The sequence below is a fragment of the Hyla sarda genome, chromosome 6 (assembly GCF_029499605.1).
Source record: "Hyla sarda isolate aHylSar1 chromosome 6, aHylSar1.hap1, whole genome shotgun sequence".
Lineage (NCBI taxonomy): Eukaryota > Metazoa > Chordata > Amphibia > Anura > Hylidae > Hyla > Hyla sarda.
In genome coordinates this window covers 64,474,848-64,498,535 of record NC_079194.1, presented here as the reverse complement: position 1 = coordinate 64,498,535, position 23,688 = coordinate 64,474,848, and positions in this window count along the sequence as shown.

Below are 23,688 nucleotides of genomic sequence, written 5' to 3'. Positions count from 1 at the left end.
TGAGTTTAGTCACTAAAGAGCCAGCATTACTGAGTTGGGGCACTGTAGGAGCACCATTACTAAGTGGGTGCACAATTACTGTGTGGAGGGCACTTTTAGTAGCAGGGACATGTCTACTAAGTGTGGATGAACTATTACTTAGTGGGGGCACTAAGGGCCTTTATTGCCAAGTAAGGGCACTAAGGCGTATCCATTACTGAGTTGGGTCAATAAGTTGGCATCAAATCTAGGGGGGAAATAAGGTGGCATCAAGAGTGAGGGAACACTTATGTTTGAAGGACACTAAGTTAACACCAATACTCGCTGAAGTAACTTTAACCATGTGGGGACACTATTATTAAGTAGGGGCCCACTGGGATTAATATTACTGTGTGAGACACAAAGGTGGGAACTATTACTATTGGAGCCATTTGGGAGCCACTTGTTATGGTCTTATTATGATGTAAAAGTTGGTTTCTAGCTATTTCAAGAATTTTATTGTTGTTTTGTTTTGCGCATTCTGCATTTAAGCATTTTTTTGTCTTCTATAGTGCAGCATGGGCTAATATAAGAAAATAATGTGGAGCTTCTAGTGCATGTGTGGTTGCCCTGTACGGGATGGTGTTACCCGTATCTTCCCTGCCCTGTCAGGCAGTGTTCCTCCATGTCCCAAGGCCCCCCTGCAGTGTTTGTAAATACAGTCATGGCCGTAAATGTTGGCACCCCTGAAATTTTTCAAGGAAATGAAGTATTTCTCACAGAAAAGGATTGCAGTAACACACCTTTTGCTATACACATGTTTATTCCCTTTGTGTGTATTGAAACTAAACTAAAAAAAGGGAGGAAAAAAAGCAAATTGGACATAATGTCACACCAAACTCCAAAAAGGGGCTGGACAAAATTATTGGCACCCTTTCAAAATTGTGGAAAAATAAGATTGTTTCAAGCATGTGATGCTCCATTAAGCTCACCTGGGGCAAGTAACAGGTGTGGGCAATATAAAAATAACAATTGAAAGCATGTAAAAAAGAGAGAAGTTCACTTAGTCTTTACATTGTGTGTCTGTGTGTGCGACACTAAGTATGAACAACAGAAAGAGGAGAAGAGCATGTTAACTTGAGAACCAAAATTGTGGAAAAATATCAACAACCTCAAGGAAAAATATCAACAACCTCAAGGTTACAAGTCCATCTCCAGAGATCTAGATTTGCCTTTGTCCACAGTGCGCAACATTATCAAGAAGTTTGCAACCCATAGCACTGTAGCTAATCTCCCTGGGTGTGGACAGAAGAGGAAAAATTGATGAAAGGTGTCAACGCAGGATAGTCCGGATGGTGAATAAGCAGCCCCAAACAAGTTCCAAAGATATTCAAGCTGTCCAAGCTCAGGGAGCATCAGTGTCAGTGTGAACTATCCGTCAACATTTAAATGAAATTAAACGCTATGGCAGGAGACCAAGGAGAACCCCACTGCTGACACAGAGACATAAAAAAGCAAGACTACATTTTGCCAAAATGAACTTGAGTAAGCCAAAATCCTTCAGGGAAAACGTCTTGTGGACAGATGAGATCATGATAGAGCTTTTTGGTAAAGCACATCATTCTACTATTTGCCGAAAACGGAATGAGGCCTACAAAGAAAAGAACACAGTACCTACAGTGAAATATGGTGGAGGGTCAATGAAGTTTTGGGGTTGTTTTGCTGCTTCTGGCACTGGGTGCCTTGAATGTGTGAAAGACATCATGAAATTTGAGGAATACCAATGGATTTTGGGTCGCACTGTACAACCCAGTGTCAGAAAGCTGGGTTTGCATCCGAGATCTTGGTTCTTCCAGCAGGACATTGACCCCAAACATACGTCAAAAAGTACCCAGAAATGGATGGCAACAAACCGCTGGAGAGTTCTGAAGTGGCAGCAATGAGTCCAGATCTAAATTCCATTAAACACCTGTGGAGAGATCTTAAAATTGCTGTTGGGGAAAGGCGCCTTCCAATAAGAGAGACCTGGAGCAGTTTGCAAAGGAAGAGAGGTTTAACATTCCGGCTGAGAGGTGTAAGAAGCTTATTGATGGTTATAGGAAGCGACTGATTTCAGTTATTTTTTACAAAGGGTATGCAACCAAATATTAGGTTAATTGTAAAATTTCAGGGGTGCCAACATTTACGCCCATGACTGTTTGTTATGCATTATTCTGTGTATTGTACCTTTAACAAGTTATACAATATGATTGTTACCCAAGAGGTACCAGTGACTAGCTGACCACAAGAGTGACCTATGGGCTACCTGCTAGAATCCCAATATAAGCCTTGGGTGGAGCTAGCTTCTCTCTCTCTTGGAGCTTAGAGCACTTTGTGCTGAGGTCCAGTGCAGTCAAGCTGCCTCAGTGTGTGTGTCCAGAGCATTGGAGACCTCAAGTCCTGCAGCCACAAAACAAGTACAAGTAAGCTAAAGTCACCGTTCTGTCAGTCACAAGTTAGTCAGGTCAAGTCATCTGTCTTCCCAGCGTGGCTCTAAATTCTCCCATCCAACTACAAGTCTCAGCAAGCCTGTGAGGCCTCTGTGTCACTGGTCACCTCCTTGGGCCCTGGCTGTACTGCATAGTTTGTACCAACTGTCTACCCTCATTAAAGTTACCGTTGTACATAACTTGGCGTCAGTGTCTTAATTTCCCCTGTGCCTTGCCAAGGATCCAGCGGTATACCTTCAGGTGGTTATAGGCTAATCCAATCTGCACCTAGGGTAACAACATCTGCCCTGCACCTCACACCCCGCTATACCACACATGCATTGCCACCTAACTCTTTTTGCTGTTGTGCAGACATAGCATAGGCTCCAGTTTTCTATACAAATACACAGTGATGTGGGTTCCATTTCCCATGAATTCTTTGGCTTTGGTGTTGGTTCATTGCAGCTGGTCATCTCATCAACGCTGGAGATCACCCAGGTGAACTGATTAGACTTATAGATGGGTTAGGGGGTTGGGAGTTCACACTGTGCAATTTTCATGCATTTTCTTACTCAAGGTGCGTTTTTAAGAGAAATATTGGTATGGGGCAAAAGTGATTTGACCTATAATAACAATTGAGGTGTTTTATAAAGATTGTACATCTTAAGGCTGTGTTCACATGTTCAATTTCTATCTGTTTTTGCAGTAATATTCCGAAATCATGGTAAAATAGTTTTTACCATATTTTTCAAAATTGAGGTACAATATCTCAAATTCTTAATGATTAATGATTTAAAGAGTACCTGTCATCAAACCATATTTTCTAAAGATTATATTTTCTAACTACTCCTAACACCCCTCTTGCCCTAAAAAAAAATATTATGAGCTTTAAAAAGCTAAGTATCATAGCTTTCTCACATTGCTCACATTGTGTGAGCTCCCGAAAGGAGAAAGTGGGTGTTCCCCTGCAGGGGCGACACCACTGAAGCCTGGGAGAGCTGTGCCACGCCATGCCACGCATGCACTTCCTGAGTTTGGACTTCTGCAAGTCTGGGATGACACCAAATTTACTGTTTGGGTACAGAACAGAGTCACCTAGTGGCTGTTTTTTCAATCACATTGAAAACATATAAAGTTTGAGAATTTTTATAGCAAGTAAATTGCAAAGTATCTTATAATAACATAAGGAACAATATATTAAAAGTTTAGTTTGGTGACAGGTACACTAGCGTACCTGTCAGATCCCACACAAAAAAAAACGCAAAAACGCAATAAAGTGATGTGTACCTAATCCTGACAATGTACATATAAATGTGATGCCTATATCATCCATACTGATTATAAAATCCCTCTTTTCATTAGCTCACAGTGTTAGAAATCCTCTCAGGGGAAGGGGGCGTGCCCTCCCTTGTGGTTTTGGGTAGTGTTGCTCACGAATATTCGCAATTCGAATTTTATTCGTGAATATCGCATATTCGCGAATTCGCGAATATTCGCGAATATAGCACTATATATTCGTAATGACGAATATTCGTTTTTTTTTTTTGTTTGTTTTTTTCACAGTACACATCACAGTGATCACCCCTCTCTGCTTCCAGCTTGTGTGGTGTAAAGAAGGCTCTAATACTACTGTGTGATACTGGTGTGTGAATTTTCGCATATGCGAAAATCTGCATATGCTAATTTTCGCATTTGCGAATTTTCGCTTATACTAATTTTTGTATATGCTAATTTCCGTATATGTAAATTTTCGCATACGCGAATTTTCTCATATGCGAAAATAAAACGAGAATATTACGAATATGCGAATATTCGCAAATATATGACGAATATTCGTCCATATATTCGCGAATATTCGCGAATTCGAATATGGCCTATGCCGCTCAACACTAGTTTTGGGAGGTAATTGGTCTGTTTTCTCATGCAGCATTGTCCATGGGTCATCTCTTGTCCATGACTCATGGACAAGCCTGATGCTGCTGCCAGACTGCTGCCGGAACCCCTAGTGGTGGGCTTTTCAGGAGCCGTTTTCTTTATCGAAAATTCAAAAAAAAATTAACCCCTTCATGACCCAGCAAATTTAGATTTCTGGCTCATGTTCATTTCCTCCTTAAGACCCATAACATTTTTGTTTTTCAACTGCCAAAGTTGTATTAGGGCTTATTTTCTGCGTGACAAGTTGGACTTTCCAATGATTAACTTTTTTTTTTTATCACACAATGTATTACAAAGCCAGAAAAAAATTATATGCAGGGCAAAATTAAAAAAAATATGGAATTGCACAATTTTGTAGGGCAATCATATTTTTTCTGAGTTCAAAATACGGTAAATCTGACATTCCATATTTATTCTATGGGTCAGTACGATTCCAATGATACCAAATTTGAATAATTTTAGTTTCGTTTTATTGTTAAAAACATATTAAAATTTTGAAATATAAAAAAACTTTGTTCATTACCATGTTCATTACCCTATAACTTTTAAATTTTTCCACATACAGAGCTGTTTTAGGGGGTTTACATCATCATTTGTAGTTTTTAACTATATCACTTTGTGTAGTTCTGTTTTTTTTTCATTACTTTTCATTCCATTTTTTTGAAAATTGTAAGGCAACCAAATATCTGCAATTTTGGTGTTTGGAATTTTTTTGCGTTTACGCCGTTCACTGTGCATGATCAGAAACAAAATAATTTAATAGTTTGGACAATTACGCACGCGGTGATACCAAATATGTGTATCTTTTTTTGTCTGTACAGTGTTTTATTTAAAAAATGGGAAAAGGGGTGATTAGGGGAGGGATTTTTTTTTAACCTTTAAAATTTGTTTTTACTTTTTTAATCAAATTTTTTGGCCCCCCTAGGCTTACATAGATCAATGTACTGCTTTTGCATTACATTGATCTATGAAATCTGTGCTCGATTGCTAAGGCCTGCCTAAGTGAGCCCTAAGCAATCACAGAGCCAGGGAAGATGCCGAGGAGCAAGTAAGAACTTGGGCTTCCCTCGCAACCCATAGCCCCCCACGATTACATCTGGGGGGGCTATGGGACCAATAGACACCAGGGAATAGCGGCAGTTAGTGTTTAAATGCCGTGATCGTTATAGATCACGGTATTTAACCAGTGAATTGACGGACCTCGGCGCGATTGCCGAAGTCCGACATTACTTGCAGATGTCAGCTGCTGATAGCAGCGGACAACTCCCGGTCATGATGCGGACCTGACCCCCGGGCCCCCGTCATGTCCGCCCACCCGACCCATGACGTACATGTATGTCATAGGTCGGGAAGGGGTTAAACAACTAAATTTCAAAAGGTCTTTCATTTTCATCTCTAACAACATATAAAAAGTTTTTGGATCTGACAGTGCCCATTGAAAGAGTCAGACTGGTGATTACACGACTAAGTTATAGTGCAGCTGTGCTGGAAAAAAAGAAAGGTAGAGGCGTAACTTGTAGCTTCTGGGCACCATGTACCATTTATAATACTTGTCTCTTATGGGGCCTTAGGCACCAGGGCCCCTATGCGTCTGCAACCTTTGCACCCCCTATAGTTACACCTCTGGCTGTAGGACTAGTAATAGTGAGTGTGCATGATATAGGCAATAAAAAAACATGTGCCGTATTGAAGTCAATGGGTAGAAAAAAACGCAGCAGCAAATGCACAGCAAAATACGGCCCATGTGACCCTACCCTAAAAATAGTTTTATAAACATGTAGCCATGCTAAACTGAATTAGAAAAGATCATATATATCATATATCTTTGGCTACTTTAGGAGCAGGGACATATAACACAGAATGTATGCTTGATAAATAAAGTTATAATATTCACTCAGTATAAGCCATTGAGATGTCCCTAATTTACATTTTCCAATATACAACTGTGGAGTTTTATTGCGCAAGGAACACAGGGCTTGGTAGGAATAGCTTACCAATAAATTACATTGGATGTCTCTGCAGTGAGGGCTGTAGGGATACTGAATGCGTGGGTGGCAGTGTGAAAGCAGAACATTATCAGTATGTGTATTCGGCACTATTACATACTGTGATACTGAAGACAATTCTCAGCTCTGCCGTTGTTGGAGAATTCAAATGATCTCAACATCTGAAATAGCAATAATCTTAAAATAATTCTGATGATCATCAAAAGCGTAAACAATATAAATAACTAGCTGAGTACCCTGGGCTGCCTGGTTTTCCTACCTTATCCTTGTGAGGGAAGGAAAGCAACAAAGGAGGAAGCTTTTGTCCTCATATTCCTTCTAGTGATGAGCGAACTTTTCAAAAATTCGATTCGGCGATTCGCCAAATTTTCCGATAAAGTTTGTTTCAATCCAAAATTTTTTGCGGCGAATCTATATTTAAAAAGGCTATTTCTAGCCTACATACAGCCTCTATAGGGGTATAGAACACTTTGATGTGTTCTAAAATGCACATTGAGTGTGCTGGGTTAGTGAATTAATACTGTTATTCAGAATAACATGCAGATTACCGGCATCGCTTTTAGAATCACTGCCGCACAGCAGCACAATGACAGAGCCTGGTAGTGGCATCAGTGTCAGGAGACCATATAGTGACTGAATGACACAGCGTGGCGGTGTTGGCAGCATGAGGAGACCATATAGTGGCTGAATGGCACAGCGTGGAGGTGTTGGCAGCATGAGGACACCATATAGTGGATGAATGGCACCGCCCGGAGTTGCCAGCAGCATGAGTAGGCACTAGGCCTTCACAATCACTAAAATTAAAAGATGAATTAAGAAATTTAAACCGAAGATTTTGGATAGCGGGTGCTACCTATGAGAAAATTTGAAATTCCCAGACCCAGGCCCAACAGCGGCATCAGTAACCAATATATTGCCTGAATGACACAGCCTGGAGTTGGCTGATGCATGAATACACACCAGGGCTTCACAATCCCCCCAAAAAAACACCACAATTTTAGAAATTTTTGAAAAAGATTTTGGATAGCAGGTGCTACCCATGAGAATATTTGAAATTATCAGACCCAGGCCCCATAGCAGCATCAGTAACCCATATATTGCCTGAATGACACAGCCTGGAGTTGGCTGATGCACGAGTTCACATCAGGGCTTCACAATCCCCCCCAAAAAACACCACAATTTTAGAAAATTTTGAAAAATATTTTGGATAGTGGGTGCTACCCATGAGAAAATTTGAAATTCCCAGAACCAGGCCCAGCAGCGCCATCATTTTTTGATTTGAAATTTAAAACAAACTTTGCGTGTCCCGGACTCTAGCGTGTGGGAACGAAGGACCAAATCCAACAAGCCCCCACAGGGCTCATGTGGCTGTGAGATTTAGGCGCAATGTCTCCATTGCCCTGACCGGCCATTGTTTCCAAGACTTCTCGCCAAGGCAAACCATGTGAAGAACAACATGATACCGCCGTGACCTGCACACATGGTATGCTGAAGTGCCACTGAGACTTGTCCGGGCAGTGGAGGCTTAAGACACAGTGGAGGATGTGGAGGCGGAGTAGCACACTGTCGCAGGACCAAGGGGCTGACAGAGTTTAGCAGGAAGCAGCATTGAGTACACACCAGGGCTTCAGAATACCAAAGAAAAAACAAACATTTTTAAAATAATTTTAAGAATATTTAGGACAGCGGGTGCTACCAATATATTGCCTGAATGACACAGCCTGGAGTTGGCTGATGCATGAGTACACACTATAGCTTCACAATCCCTCCAAAAAATACAACAATTATAGAAATTTATGAAGAAGACTTTTGGATAGCGGGTGCTACCTATGAGAAAATTTAAAATTCCCAGACCCAGGCCCAGCAGCGCCATCAGTAAACCATATATTGCCTGAATGACACAGGCTGGAGTTGGCTGATGCATGAGTACGCACCAAAGCTTCACAATCCCTAATAAAAAAGACAAACATTTTTGACGAAAAATGTTAACGATAATTTAGGACAGCGAGTGCTCTCTATTTATTACCAGAATGACGCAGCCTGGAGTTGGCTGCAGCATGAGGAGACCATTGAAATGTGTGATTTTTTTATTTGAAATTTAAATCAAAATTTGTGTCCCGGACCCCGCCGTGTGGGTACAAAGGACCTAATCTCACAAGCACCCACAGGGCTCATGTGGCCGTAAGATGTAGGTGCAATGTCTCCATAGCCCTGACCGGCCATTTTTGTTTTTTTACCTTTGTTTAAGAACAAGCGCATATTCAAGAGTCCAGAAGACTCTATAATGCAGGACGGTGGACCACCAAAAGACATTCTTCTATAAAATAATTTTTTATGAAATAAAGAAGCAGAGTTCATCCCTCTGCGTATTTTTTTTTTGAAAATATTACTTAAAAAATCACACGCAACAATCGTTCAATGGTGTAATGGTTATTATTGTGGAAAATTCAAGTTTATTACAGTGATAATTATCAGAAAATTTGAAAAAAACACTACCCAAGAGTGTTTAATAACCCCATACATTGCACCATAATTGTTGAAATTTTAATTAAGCATGTATGTCAAAAATCCTAAAATAGAAGGCCCAAGCCCAGAAGCATCATGAAGTCAAGTAGTTCCTGAAAGACACAGGAGCAGTCAGGAGTAGGCATCAGCAGTACCCAAGAGGCTTTAATAACCCCTTATATTGCACGATCACTCGCGAGATCGAGCAATAACAGGTGTGTTATGCCCTCAGATGTCCGGGGCTGCACGCACGCTACACTGAACGGACCAGCGTGTGTCTATCTTTCACCGACAGGTGCGGGTAACCCGCTGAACCCCGTTTGCGATAGGGATCAGAGATTGCAATTATTTGCCAGAAAAGAAGAATCACAACTAAGCGCGGGTCATAAGCTCGGGTTCATTAAGTCCCTGCCCTTTGTACTCTACTACCGATTGAATGGTTTAGGGAGGTCCTCAGATCGGCCCCGGTGGGGTAGGAGAAGGCCCTAGCAGAGCGCCGAGAATTTAAAGATCATAGTTGAAATTTGCATTAAGCATGTAGTAGCTACTGCTAAACTTCCAAAAATTGAAGGCCCAAGGCCTAAGGCATCGGGGAGGCAATTATTTCCTGAAAGACACAGAATGAGTCAGGAGCAGTCAGGAGCAGTGCCCAAGAGGGTTTCATAACCAACCCCTTACATTTAAAGATCAATGTTGAAATTTGCAATAAGCATGTATTTAGCTTATGCAAAACATCCAAAAATTGAAGGCCCAAGGCTAGAGGCATCGGGAAGGCAAGTAGTTCCCGAAAGACACAGAATGAGTCAGGAGCAGTCATTCGCAGTACCCAAGAGGGTTTCATAACCATCCCCTTACATTTAAAGATGAATGTTGAAATTTGCATTAAGCATGTATTTAGCTACTGCTAAACATCCAAAAATTTAAGGCCCAAGGCCTGAGGGCAGGGAGGCAAGTAGTTCCTGAAAGACACAGAATGAGTATGGAGCAGGCATTCGCAGTACCCAAGAGGGTTTCATAACCCCTTACATTTAAAGATCAATGTTGACATTTGCATTAAGCATATATTTAGCTACTGCTAAACATCCAAAAATTAAAGGCCCAAGGCCAGAAGCATCAGTGAGGCAAGTAGTTCCTGAAAGACACAGGATGAGCCAGGAGCAGTCAATCGCAGTACCCAAGAGGGTTTCATAACCAACCCCTTACATTTAAAGATGAATGTTGAAATGTGCATTAAGCATGTATTTAGCTACTGCTAAACATCCAAAAATTGAAGGCCCAAGGCCTGAGGGCAGGGAGGTAAGTAGTTCCTGAAAGACACAGAATGAGTATGGAGCATGCATTTGCAGTACCCAAGAGGGTTTCATAACCCCTTACATTTAAAGATCAATGTTGACATTTGCATTAAGCATATATTTAGCTACTGCTAGACATCCAAAAATTGAAGGCCCAAGGCCTGAGGGCAGGGAGGCAAGTAGTTCCTGAAAGAAACAGAATGAGTTAGGAGCAGGCATTCGCAGTACCCAAGAGGGTTTCATAACCCCTTACATTTAAAGAACAATGTTGACATTTGCATTAAGCATATATTTAGCTACTGCTAAACATCCAAAAATTAAAGGCCCAAGGCCAGAAGCATCAGTGAGGCAAGTAGTTCCTGAAAGACACAGGATGAGCCAGGAGCAGGCAATCGCAGTACCAAAGAGGGTTTCATAACCCTAATTGATAACCCAAGAGGGTTTTATAACCAACCATAATTGGGAAATGTTGGTGTAGCAGCATGGTCAATCTACTCTGAGGCATCTGGCATTGATGACTGGAAATCCTGGCTGATCCATCCCTAATTCATCTTGACAACGTCAGTCTCTCCACATTTTTAGTGGACAGACGAGTTCGCCTTGGGGTGACTATGGCCTCGGCTGCACTAAACACCCGCTCTGATGGCACACTACTGGCCGGGCAGGACAGCTTTTCCAGGGCAAACTCTGCTAGTTGTGGCCATAAATCAAGTTTGGCTGCCCAGAAGTCCAGCGGATCTTCAATGGTTGTTGGCATGGCCATGTCAAGGTATGCCACCACCTGCTGGTTCAGATCCTGCTCCATGTCTACCTGCTGCTGATTAGTTGCTTCACTATGCGGGTGAAGAAAGCTACTCATCAGCGACTGTAGACTCAGGCTGCTGCTGATTGAGCTGGTACTGCTCCTCCCTCCCCTCCCCAGCAGCCATGGCAGTGGAAGGTGAGCGCAGAGGGCCCCCCAAGTCAGACCTGCAAGTGGATGGACCATGTGGCCATGTGAACTGACTACGTAGAATCTCTCTGTAGTAGGTCAGTTTGTCCTTCCTCTCAGTGGGTGTAAAAAAGGCCCCCAATTTGGGACGGTAGCGAGGGTCTAATAAGGTGGAGATCCAGAAGTCATCCCGCTGACGAATTTTGACAATTCGGGGGTCACTACGCAAGCAACTGAGCATGCATCGTGCCATTTGCGCCAGTGGCTCGGAGGGACAACCTTCCTCCATCTCCACTGCATACTGCCACGGTGTGTCTGGGTCCTCTGTCTCAACTTCCTCATAACCCTCCAGCTCCTCTGGCTGCTCCTGCTCCTCCTCTCCTGTCCGAAGACTAGAAACACCGGCCATCTCATCCAACCTAAACTGTGCTCCGCTCTGCCCTCATCATCCTCTTCCTCCAGTTCAGCCCCCACAGGGCTCCTGTAGCCTTGAGATGAAGGCGCAATGTCTCCATTGCCGTGACCAGCCATGGTTTCAATGATTTGTTGTAGGAAATGTAGGAGTGGAATTATGTCGTTCATGGCGTAATCCAGGCGACTCACAAATAATGTGGCTTCCTTAAAGGACCTCAGCAAATGGCAGGTGTCACGTATGAGCTGTCACTGGTTCACATTGAAGTTACACAGGGGAGTGCTCCTATCTGCTTGGATCATCAAGAAATCGATGATGGCTTTTCTTTGTTCGTATAGTCTGTCCAACATATGGAGGGTGGAATTCCAACGTGTGGCAACGTCACAAATAAGACTATGTTGTGGGATACCGTTCTGACGCTGCAGCTCAAGGAAGGTGTGCTTGGGGGTGTACGAGTGGCTGAAGTGCATGCACAGTTTCCTTGCCATTTTCAGGATGTTTTGCAAATGGGGTGAAGACTTGAGGAAGTGCTTGACAACCAGATTCAACACGTGTGCCATGCAGGGCGCATGTTTCACACTTCCTTGTCGCAGCGCAGACACAATGTTCTTCCCGTTGTCGGTCACCATGGTTCCCATTTCCAGATTTCGTGGAGTAAGCCATACTCGGATTTCTTTACAAATGAACTTTAGCAGTTCCTCCCCTGTGTTACTCCGTTCGCCAAGGCAAACCATGTGAAGAACAGCTTGACACCGCCGTGCCCTACACACATGGTACGATGAAGGGCCACCGAGATTTGGACGTGCAGTGGAGGCCGAGGACACGGTGGAGGATGAGGAGGCGTCGCACGCTGTAACAGGACCAACTGCCTGGGAGCGAGAGCGTGGAGGAGGAAGCGGTGTGACCTGTCCAAGTTGCTGTTGTGGCTGTGCAGGAACCACATTTACCCAGTGGGCCGTAAAAGACAAGTATTGTCCCTGCCCGTAGTTACAGCTCCACACATCGGCGCTGCCGTGCACTTTTGAACACACCGACAGGCTCAAGGACTGGCCCACCTTCTCTTGTACAAGCTTATGCAGGGCTGGTACTGCCTTCTTCGCAAAGAAATGACGGCTTGGGACTCTCCACCTCGGCTCGGCACAAGCCATCAATTCTCTGAAAGGTGCAGAGTCCACCACTTGAAAAGGGAGGGGCTGCAACACCAGCAACTTGGACAGGAGCACATTCAACTTCTGCGCCGTTTGATGAGTGGGCGCATACTGTTGTCTCTTGGACATGGCTTCGCCGATGGATTGTTGGCGGAATGGCTGACTAAAAGCGGGAGAAGCAGGAGCGACAGAAGGAGGGTTTGACCCACAGCTCCCTTCGGCTTAGGTGGTGGAGCCTTGGCTGGATGAAGGAGGGAGCGGATGGCCACTGGGTGATGCAGCAGGCTGGACCACTACATCGGAGCCACGGTTCTCCCAGGCCGCTTTATGGTGGCGAAGCATGTGTTGACGCAGGGCCGTGGTGCCAACATTGGGACCCTGGCCACGCTTCACCTTCTGCCGACAGATCTTGCATGTGGCTACGTGAACCTCCTCCGAATGCCTTATGAAAAACTTCCACACCGCCGAGTAGCTGATTTTCCCACCCGCAGTGCGCACTAATTGACTGCTACTGGCGCCATCTCCAGGAACCCCTGTTCCACTACCTCCCGGAAAGGTAGGCTGCCACAAAGCAGGTGGTCTCCCCCGGGCACGTTTGGCTCCTGAATTTCCACTCCTGCCACCACGCTGACTGTCAACCGTGCTACCGCCTTGCTGCCTCAAGGGCAACCTGCAACTCTCTTCTCCTGATGATGATGAAGCCCTTTCTGCACCCGGCTCCCAATTGCGATCGGCTTCATCATCATCAACAGTTGTGTGCACGTCACTGATGTCCTCCTCAGGTTCCCCAACAGTGTCTGCTTCAGGACCCTGAACACTTGCAACACCGTTTCCCACGTCACTCTCTGCATCAATACTTGGCCGCCTAGCGGAGCAAGCGGCGCATGTCTCCTCCCCTTCTTGGCTGTCCAGTAGCTGCTGACTGTCCTCTATCAGATCGTCTTCAGTAAATAGTGGAGCTGAACCCACAGCATAAGATACTTCTCTAGGAGAGGGAACAGCATAAGACAAAGGCAATGGGAGGACAGGGACTGCTCCCGGGCCATGCCAACTGAGGGTTGTGTCTGAGGAACCCACCGACTGTTGATTGGGGGTGTCAGATGTCACTTGTGATGATGTGGATGAGCAAGTTAACCAATCAATGATGGCAGATGGGTTGCTGGTGGAGACACAACCGCTGGCTTATAACGGGAGCTCAGGCCTCTCGCTGCGACTCCTGCTGCCACTCGCCCCAAGTCTGCTGCCAACTCTGCCTGAAGTATTTAGGCCTCTGCCACTCCTCTGTGCATGTCCTGGCACTTCTCTGCCTGACATACTGCATTTATGAGGGTATTACAATATGCTACACTGCTCTTTAAACAGTATTTGTCTAGAACAGCAGCAGGTGATTACTTACGCCTGTCCTTTCACAGTATGTAGGCCCTTGACAGATTAACAGGTACTAGAGGGTACAATACTTGGATGCACCTATGCGGTCTGCACTGATGAGGGCAGTAATAAGCATAACTATACACAGAAAAACTCAGTATTTTTGTAAAACACCAGCCGGTGAATGCTATTGTTTGGACTTTGACGGTATGGAGCACCTTGACAGTTTAACAGGTACTAAATGGTACAATACTTGGATGTACCTATGGGGTATGCACTCATGAGGGCAGTAATATGCGTAACTATACGCAGAAAAAACTCTGTATTTTTGTAAAACACCAGCCGGTGAATTCTATTGTTTGGACTTTGACGGTATGGAGCACCTTGACAGCTGAACAGGTACTAAATGGTACAATACTTGGATGTACCTATGCAGTATGCACTGATGAGGGCAGTTATATATGCGTAACTATACGCAGAAAAAACTATTTAAAAAAAAAAAAACAGCCGGTGAATACTATTGATTGGACTTGCACAGTATGTAGCCCCTTGACAGATTAACAGGTACAAAATGGTACAAATGCACTACAGTCCACTGAACAATCACGTATTTCTGAACAGCATCAGGACCAGACAGTGCAGCACCACAAATAAAAAAAATCCAGTGATTAAACCCTAAATTGCACTCTGTCACACAATTCTGAGCAGCAGAAGATTTGTGGAGCAAGGAGGTTTAGATATCAATGATCCTTCTCAGAGTAACAGCACAGCACTCTACACTCCTGCCTTTCCCTAATGCTGATGTGACTAGCAGTTACAGTGTAACGCTGTGGTATGAGCTATTCACACACACGCAGTCCTGTCCTCTCTATCTGAGTGCATAGATGAAATGAAGAGAGGCAAGATGGCCGGCGATTATATAGGGGCTGTGACATCACAGGGGTCAGTGAACACTGATCGGCTGCATCTCACATGTGATTCAGGGTCAGCCCGCCTACCTTCATTCCCGCCGCTGTTTCCCGCCCTCCCATAATCCCCTGCCCCATGTACTCACATGTGGATCCGCCATCTTAGGTCTCCAATAGCCTGGAACGCTGTAAAATGGAGTTTAATGTAGCGATATTCGCATTCGTTGCAAATCAAATTTTTCATGAAATTCGTGAACAATTCGGGTTCGTCAACTTTGATTCGCTCATCTCTAATCCCTTCCTTAAATCCTGACCCCATATCCTTTCCTCATGTCCCGACCTTAAATCCCCTCCTGATATTCTGACCTCATATCCTGTCCTCATATTTTCTCCTCATATCTCGACCTCATATCCCGACCTCCTATCCCATCCCTATATCCTGTCCTCATATCCCGACCTCATATCCCGTCCTCATAACCTGACCTCATATCCTGTTTTTTTACGTATACGCCATTGACCGTGTGGTTTAATTAACATTATAATTTTTTAGTTTGGACATTTACGCACGCAGCGATACCACATGTGTTTGTTTTTATTGTGTTTTTATATTTTTTATATGGAATTTGGGAAAAGGGGGGTGTTTTAAACTTTTAATAAGGAAGGGGTTAATGTGTGTTTTTTTAAACTTTAATTAAACTTTTTTTTACACTTTATTAGTTCCCTTACAGATTCCTCATACAGATCGATAGAACCATATTGATCTGTGTGCTCTGCGCTCGAATGATAAAGCTTGGTTCAGCCAGGCTTTATCAATCTCAGAGCCATGGACAGCGGAGGAAGAGAGGTAAGCCCTCTGGCTACGTCAGCAGTGGTGGGGGGGCGATCCACCCCACTGGACCACCAGGGAGTGATTAAAGGTCCCTTTAGACACCGCTGTCAGCTTTGACAGCGGCAATCTAAAGAGTTAATAGCCGACCGCGGCAATTGCCGCATGTCGGCTATTAACGCCGGCTGTCAGCTACAAGAATCAGCTGAGGGCCCACCGGTATGGGGCGGTCTCGAGCCGGGAGCCTGCGCCATACACCATTAACGGCACAAGGACGTGTATACACTTCTTTGTATGAGCAAATGAGGATAGGTTAGGGTTAAATTAACTGTCCTATATTTTTAGTGGACATATAAGTAACATGTGACCGAGTATTATCGAAATATCTCCAGCAGTTTTGGAAGTTATGCAGTAACATATATTTCCCATAGACTTGTATGGGACTTTAAATAAAAACTCTGACCCTGGCAAATGGGGGTGGGTGAGGGTTAATTTATCTATCCTATGAATGTTGTTGACAGATAAGTAACATGTGTGCCAAGTTTCATGTTAACCCCTTAAGGACGCAGCCCTTTTTCACCTTAAGGACTGAGCCCTTTTTCGCAATTATGACCACCGTCACTTTACGCATTAATAACTCTAAAACGCTTTTACCGGATATTCTGATTCTGACATTGTTTTTTCGTGACATATTCTACTTTATTTTGGTGGTAAATTTTCGTCGTTACTTGCATTTTTTTTGGGTGAAAAATCACACAATTTCATGAAAATTTTGAAAATTTAGCATTTTTGCTTGTAAGGAAAATGGATATTCCAAATAAATTTTATTTTTATTCACAAATACAATATGTCCACTTTATGTTGGCATCATAAAATGGACATATTTTTACATTTTTTTAAAAATTAGAGGGCTACAAAGTAGAGCAGCAATTTTCAAAAATTTCATGAAAATTGCAAAATCTGAAGGACAGATCTTACAGAACTACAACTCCCAGCATGTCTGGGCAATCTAGGCATGCTGAGAATTGTAGTTTGGCAACATCTGGAGGGCTACCGTTTGGGCACCACTGTAACAGTGGTCTCCAAACTGTGACCCTCCAGATGTTGCAAAACTGCAACTCCCAGCATGCCCAGAGGGGGGTATCCTTGATGGGTGGTTGACATTTTGATTCTAAATTTATTTTACCGATTTGTCAACCACAATTTAACCTCGGATACAAGGTTGTGAGCTGCACACACATTTCCATTTATCTCAGATTTGTAAATTACTTCTATTAAAAAATCTTTATCCTTCCAGTACTTATTAGCTGCTGAATTCTACAGAGGAAATTCTTTTCTTTTTGGAACACAGTGCTCTCTGCTGACATCTCTGTCCATTTTAGGAACTATCCAGAGCAGCATATGTTTGCCATGGGGAGTTGTTAAAATGGACAGAGATGTCAGCAGAGAGCACTGTGCTTGTGATGTCAGCAGAGAGCTTTGTGTTCCAAAAAGAAAATAATTTCCTCTGTAGTATTCAGCAGCTAATAAGTACTGGAAGGATTAAAAAAAAAAATAATAGAAGTAATTTACAAATCTGTTTAACTTTCTGGCACCATTTGATTTAAAAAAAAAAATAAAGTTTTCCACCGGAGTACACTGTAATGGACCGTTTCTGCACACAAGGGGTTAAAATCCATTTAGGCTAATCCCCTTTTCACAGACAGGCAGAGCTACTGTAAAATCACCAAAACTCATGAACTGGATACAAAATAGCACTCCAAACTGGAACCTCACGAATAGCTGCTAGCAGACGAACAGGAAAAGCTCCCAAGCGGCTTACACTCCTGGCAGTCAGTCCCTATCAGCATACAGTTAAACCCCCAAGAACGAGACAAGGCTCCGTGTTGAGGGTCAAGCGTGGTCTGACTTTAATGGGGCTATCTGCCCGGTATTTATGCAGGTCTCCACCAGGTGGACACTCCCCTAGGGGACCTGATGGAAGACTGTAGAACATAGTGGACAGTAGCCAATCGCAGTGGCTTCAACATAAGCCCTTCACACTTTACCCATACCTCCCTCCTCTCTATCCCCCAGACAACTGGGAAGAAATCCAATTATCTTCCAGTATGAAGAAATCCAATTATCTCCCAGGGATAGAGGCAGACTCCATTGAGCACATGGTTTCAAAAAGACATAAAACTACACAATGCCACAATTACTACATAAAACATATACATGCAACATATCCCCAGATAGCTTAGGTCTGAGCGCACATTATCAAATGGTGCTCAGACCACACACATATAGTTCAATTGCCATGGAGCTAAAGTCTTTCCCATAGTCTTTCATTATATGAATGGGCTCCAAGGCATAGCTATCTGGGGTATCACCGCACACACAGGGCAAGTACCGAATGACCCCACTGTATTTAAAGGGCCAGAATGAGTGACATACACTCTGGTAGGGCTGAATACTGTTTTTAAAGGGCCCAATCTCCCAGGGCCATAGTCCAAAGGCAGCAGGTGGGCAACCAGGCTTCTCCAATGCAATGTGGCGAGATTGGTCTCGTCACATACCCCTTTAATATCTCTAGCCATCTGGAAGTGATGCTGGAACATACACACATACAAACACACACACATATTGAGTTTCATATACAGTGATCCCCCAACTTACGATGGCCCCGACATATGATAATTTCAACAGGGTGTGGCTTGCCAGTCAGACTTATGCATTCACCAGGAGATGCAGAGCGGAGCTTGTGGAGTAAGGTACTTGCACGGGACTTGAAACAAAAAGCCCCATCCTTCACATATGGGGGTAGGTTAGGGGTTACTGTAACTATTATATATTTTTATTTGACATATAAGTAACATTGACCAAGTATTATTGAAATATTGTCAGGTGTTTGGAAGTTATGCTGAAACATATTTCCCATAGATTTGCATTGGACTTTAACCTCTTAAGGACCCATGACGTACGCGTACGTCATGAGTCCGCTCACGATCTATAACCTGGGGTCACGGCATGGCCCCGCGTCATAGTGGGTCGGGCCTGGCCTCCAACAACGGCCGGGACCCGTGGCTAATAGCGCGCAGCATTGATCGCGGTGCCGCACGCTATTAACCCTTTAGACGTGGCGTTCAAAGTTGAACGCCGCGTCTAAAGTGAAAGCATGCCGTTTAGCTCAGGGAGCTGCTCAGGATAGCCGCAGCGAAATCGCGGCATCCCGAACAGCTTACAAGACAGCAGGAGGATCCCTATCTGCCTCCTCGCTGTCCGATTGCCGAATGACTGCTCAGTGCCTGAGATCCAGGCATGAATCATCGATCAGTGGTTTCTTATGAAAAACCACTGATCAATGTGAAAGATCAGTGTGTGCATTGTTATAGGTCCCTATGGGAGCTATAACACTGCAAAAAAAGTGGAAAAAAAAGTGAATAAAGATCATTTAACACCTCCCCTATTAAAAGTTTGAATCCCCCCCTTTTCCATAAAAAATAAAAAAAACTGTGTGAATAAAAATAAACATATATGATATCGCCGCATGTGGAAATGTCCGAATTATAAAAATATACTGTTAATTAAACCGCACGGTCAATGGCGTACGCGCAAAAAAATTCCAAAGTCCAAAATAGTTCATTTTTGGTCACTTTTCATATCATGAAAATAAATCCTATCAATGCAAAGAATGGTACCGTTAAAAACTTCAGATCACGGTGCAAAAAATTAGCCCTCATACCGCCCTATACGCAGAAAAATTAAAAAGTTATAGGGGTCAGAAGATGACAATTTTAAACGTATTAATTTTCCTGCATGTAGTTATGATTTTTTCCAGAAGTACGACAAAATCAAACCTATTTAAGTAGGATATCATTTTAACCGTATGGACCTACAGAATAAAGATAAGGTGTCATTTTTACCAAAAAATGTACTACGTAGAAACGGAAGCCCCCAAAATTTACAAAACGGCATTTTTTATTCAATTTTGTCTCACAATGATTTTTTTTTTCCGTTTCACCGTAGATTTTTGGGTAAAATGACTGACATCATTACAAAGTAGAATTGGTGGCGCAAAAAATAAGCCATCATATGGATTTTTAGGTGCAAAATTGAAAGAGTTATGATTTTTTAAAGGTAAGGAGGAAAAAACGAAAATGCAAAAACGGAAAAACCCTGGGTCCTTAAGGGGTTAAACAAAACCCCCGACCCTTGCAAATGGAGGTAGGTTAGGGTTAAATTAACTATCCTATATTTTTAGTGGACATATAAGTAACATGTTTCTGAGTAATGAAGAGAAAGTCCAGCGTGGCAAATCAAGCAATACTTGGTACTTTATTTAGCAATCAGCCAACATGGAAGACAGGTGACGCGTTTCGGCCACAATACGTAGCCTTAGTCGTACAATTAACAGACATGGGTGCATGTTATTTATAGAGGAAGGGGATGAAATCACCACGGGGCTTGGCCCAGGTGTTTAACCCCCTCCCTCCCTAACAAACCAAGATAACAATAAAAACGCAAGGAAGTAGTATCTTGCAATGTGAACATGAATATAAACACCTTGAATATAAAATATATATAAAAAAAGAGAAATTTATATATCAAACAACAAAGTTTTGTATGTTATCTTCAGTACTTGAGAGATCGATCTGGATATTAGGTTTAAGTGTTCCCTCCGTTTTCTCTCCATCTTTTCCGATATCGCACATGAGCATATAGAAAAAAGAATAATAATTTTTTATCACTTGTTTTTTATATGATTTCTTCCTTTTTCTTCATACTGAATAATATCAGGAAAATATTCCAAATGTCCATGTTGGGAAAAATCCAGCAATAGTATGCCCATGTGCGCTACTCACAAGAAAGAGAAAGAAAACTGGGAATAAAAAGAAGAAAGAGAAAAAAAAAAGAACAGTTTTATCATTATTAGAATAGATTATAAAAATATATATATATATATATATATATATATATAAGTATAAATTCTGTCAGTGGAAAATAGATGGAATAAAATAAAATAAATGAATAGGAGCACACGAACAGTCGGGAGAAATATGAAAAATGAAAAATGAAAGAGAGGGCAGGTATGAACCCATGAGACACAGGTATAATATACAAAAAATGTATATATATATATATATATATATAAAATTCGTCCACCCTGAATATCTTCTGTAGAACGTATGCAAAAATAATACATATATAAATATGAGTAATAAATTTAAATGAGTTGAAGACACTAATAGTGGAGAATAACATCTTGTCTTAGGTTCATACCATTCTGATATCTAGTTTGAAGCTCTATTATCCAAAAAACTTCCCTATCCAATAATTTCTGCCTGACACCCCCTCCCCTCATGGGGTTAAAAAAAATTTCAATGCCGAGGAGAGACAAGGAGGAGAAATCTCCCCCGTGTTTCTCAACACAGTGTTTGGTGGCCATAGAAACATGGCGAGACAAAAAGTGTGGGATATCAGACAGATGCTTTCTAATCCGAACTTTAAGAGCATTCGAAGTACAACCCACATATTGTACATGGCATTTTTCACAGGTTAATAGATATATAACATTCGCCGTATTGCAATTGATAAAATGTTTAATATTGTATTGTTGTTTGGTAACCATAGAAGTAAAAGTTTTACTGTTCTTCATAATGCCACAAACAATACATTTATTATGTCCACATTTAAAACTGCCATTAATGTCAAGCCATGTTCTGGTAGATGATGTTTGGGAAATATAAAGACTCGGGGAAACAGATTGTCCTATTGTTTTGGCTCGTCTGGCAACACATTTGTACTAAACAAAATTGTTCCTCGGATATTTTATTTGAAACAGAGGCGGATGACATCATTAATCGCTTATTAGCCAGGGGCTATAAAAAATGGACCCTGGAGAGGGCCAAAAATATTGCTAGACTTAAAAATAGAAATACTCTCACTCCAATATTGTCCATAAGAACACCAATAAACAATTGGTTTTCTCTACTACCTATAGTCAAAATTACAGGGCAGTTTGCAACATTGTACATAAATATATTCCCATGATATCTAATGATAATCAATATGCAAAAGTGTTTGAAAACGGGTACAAATGTGTTGCCAGACGAGCCAAAACAATAGGACAATCTGTTTCCCCGAGTCTTTATATTTCCCAAACATCATCTACCAGAACATGGCTTGACATTAATGGCAGTTTTAAATGTGGACATAATAAATGTATTGTTTGTGGCATTATGAAGAACAGTAAAACTTTTACTTCTATGGTTACCAAACAACAATACAATATTAAACATTTTATCAATTGCAATACGGCGAATGTTATATATCTATTAACCTGTGAAAAATGCCATGTACAATATGTGGGTTGTACTTCGAATGCTCTTAAAGTTCGGATTAGAAAGCATCTGTCTGATATCCCACACTTTTTGTCTCGCCATGTTTCTATGGCCACCAAACACTGTGTTGAGAAACACGGGGGAGATTTCTCCTCCTTGTCTCTCCTCGGCATTGAAAACATTTTTAACCCCATGAGGGGAGGGGGTGTCAGGCAGAAATTATTGGATAGGGAAGTTTTTTGGATAATAGAGCTTCAGGGACCAGTTCAGGTTTGAAGTGGATTTGAAGGGTCTTCATATTAGAAATACCCCATAAATGACCCCATTATAAAAACTACACCCCCCAAAGTATTCAAAATGACATTCAGTCAGCGTTTTAACCCTTTAGGTGTTTCACACGAATAGCAGCAAAGTGAAGGAGAAAATTCACAATCTTCATTTTTTACACTCACATGTTCTTGTAGACCCAATTTTTGAATTTTTACAAGGGGTAAAAGGACAAAATTTTTACTTGTATTTGTAGCCCAATTTCTCTCGAGTAAGGACATACCTCATATGTCTATGTAAAGTGTTCGGCGGGCGCAGTAGAGGGCTCAGAAGGGAAGGAGCGACAAGGGGATTTTGGAGAGTACGTTTTTCTGAAATGGTTTTTGGGGGGCATGTTATCTTTAGGAAGCCCTTATGGTGCCAGAACAGCAAAAAAAAAACACATGGCATACCATTTTGGAAACTAGACCCCTCGGGGAATGTAACATGGGATAAAGTGAACCTTAATACCCCACAGGTGTTTCACGACTTTTGCAAATGTAAAAAAAAAATTTTTTACCTAAAATGCTTGTTTTCCCCAAAATTTTTTATTTTTAAAAAGGGTAATAGAAGAAAATACCCCTTAAAATTTGAAGCCCAATTTCTCCCGATTCAGAAAACACCCCATATGGGGGTGAAAAGTACTCTGCTGGCGCACTACAGGTCTCGGAAGAGAAGGAGTCACATTTGGCTTTTTGAACGCAAATTTTTCTCTGGGGGCATGCCGCATTTAGGAAGCCCCTATGGTGCCAGGACAGCAAAAAAAAAACCCACATGGCATACCATTTTGGAAACTAGACCCCTCAGGGAACGTAACAAGGGGTTAAGTGAACCTTTATACCCCACAGGTGTTTCACGACTTTTGCATATGTAAAAAAAAAATTTTTTTTTTACCTAAAATGCTTGTTTTCCCAAAAATTTTACATTTTGAAAAAGGGTAAAAGCAGAAAATACCCCCCAAAATTTGTAACACAATTTCTCCCGAGTACGGCGACACCCCATATGTGACCCTAAACTGTTGCCTTGAAATACGACAGGGCTCCAAAGTGAGAGCGCCATGCGCATTTGAGGCCTGAATTAGGGATTGCATAGGGGTGGACATAGGGGTATTCTACGCCAGTGATTCCCAAACAGGGTGCCTCCAGCTGTTGCAAAACTCCCAGCATGCCTGGACAGTCAACGGCTGTCCGACAATACTGGGAGTTGTTTTGCAACAGCTGGAGGCTCCGTTCTGGAAACAGTGGTGTACCAGACGTTTTTCATTTTTATTGGGGAGGGGAGGGGGGTTGTATAGGGGTATGT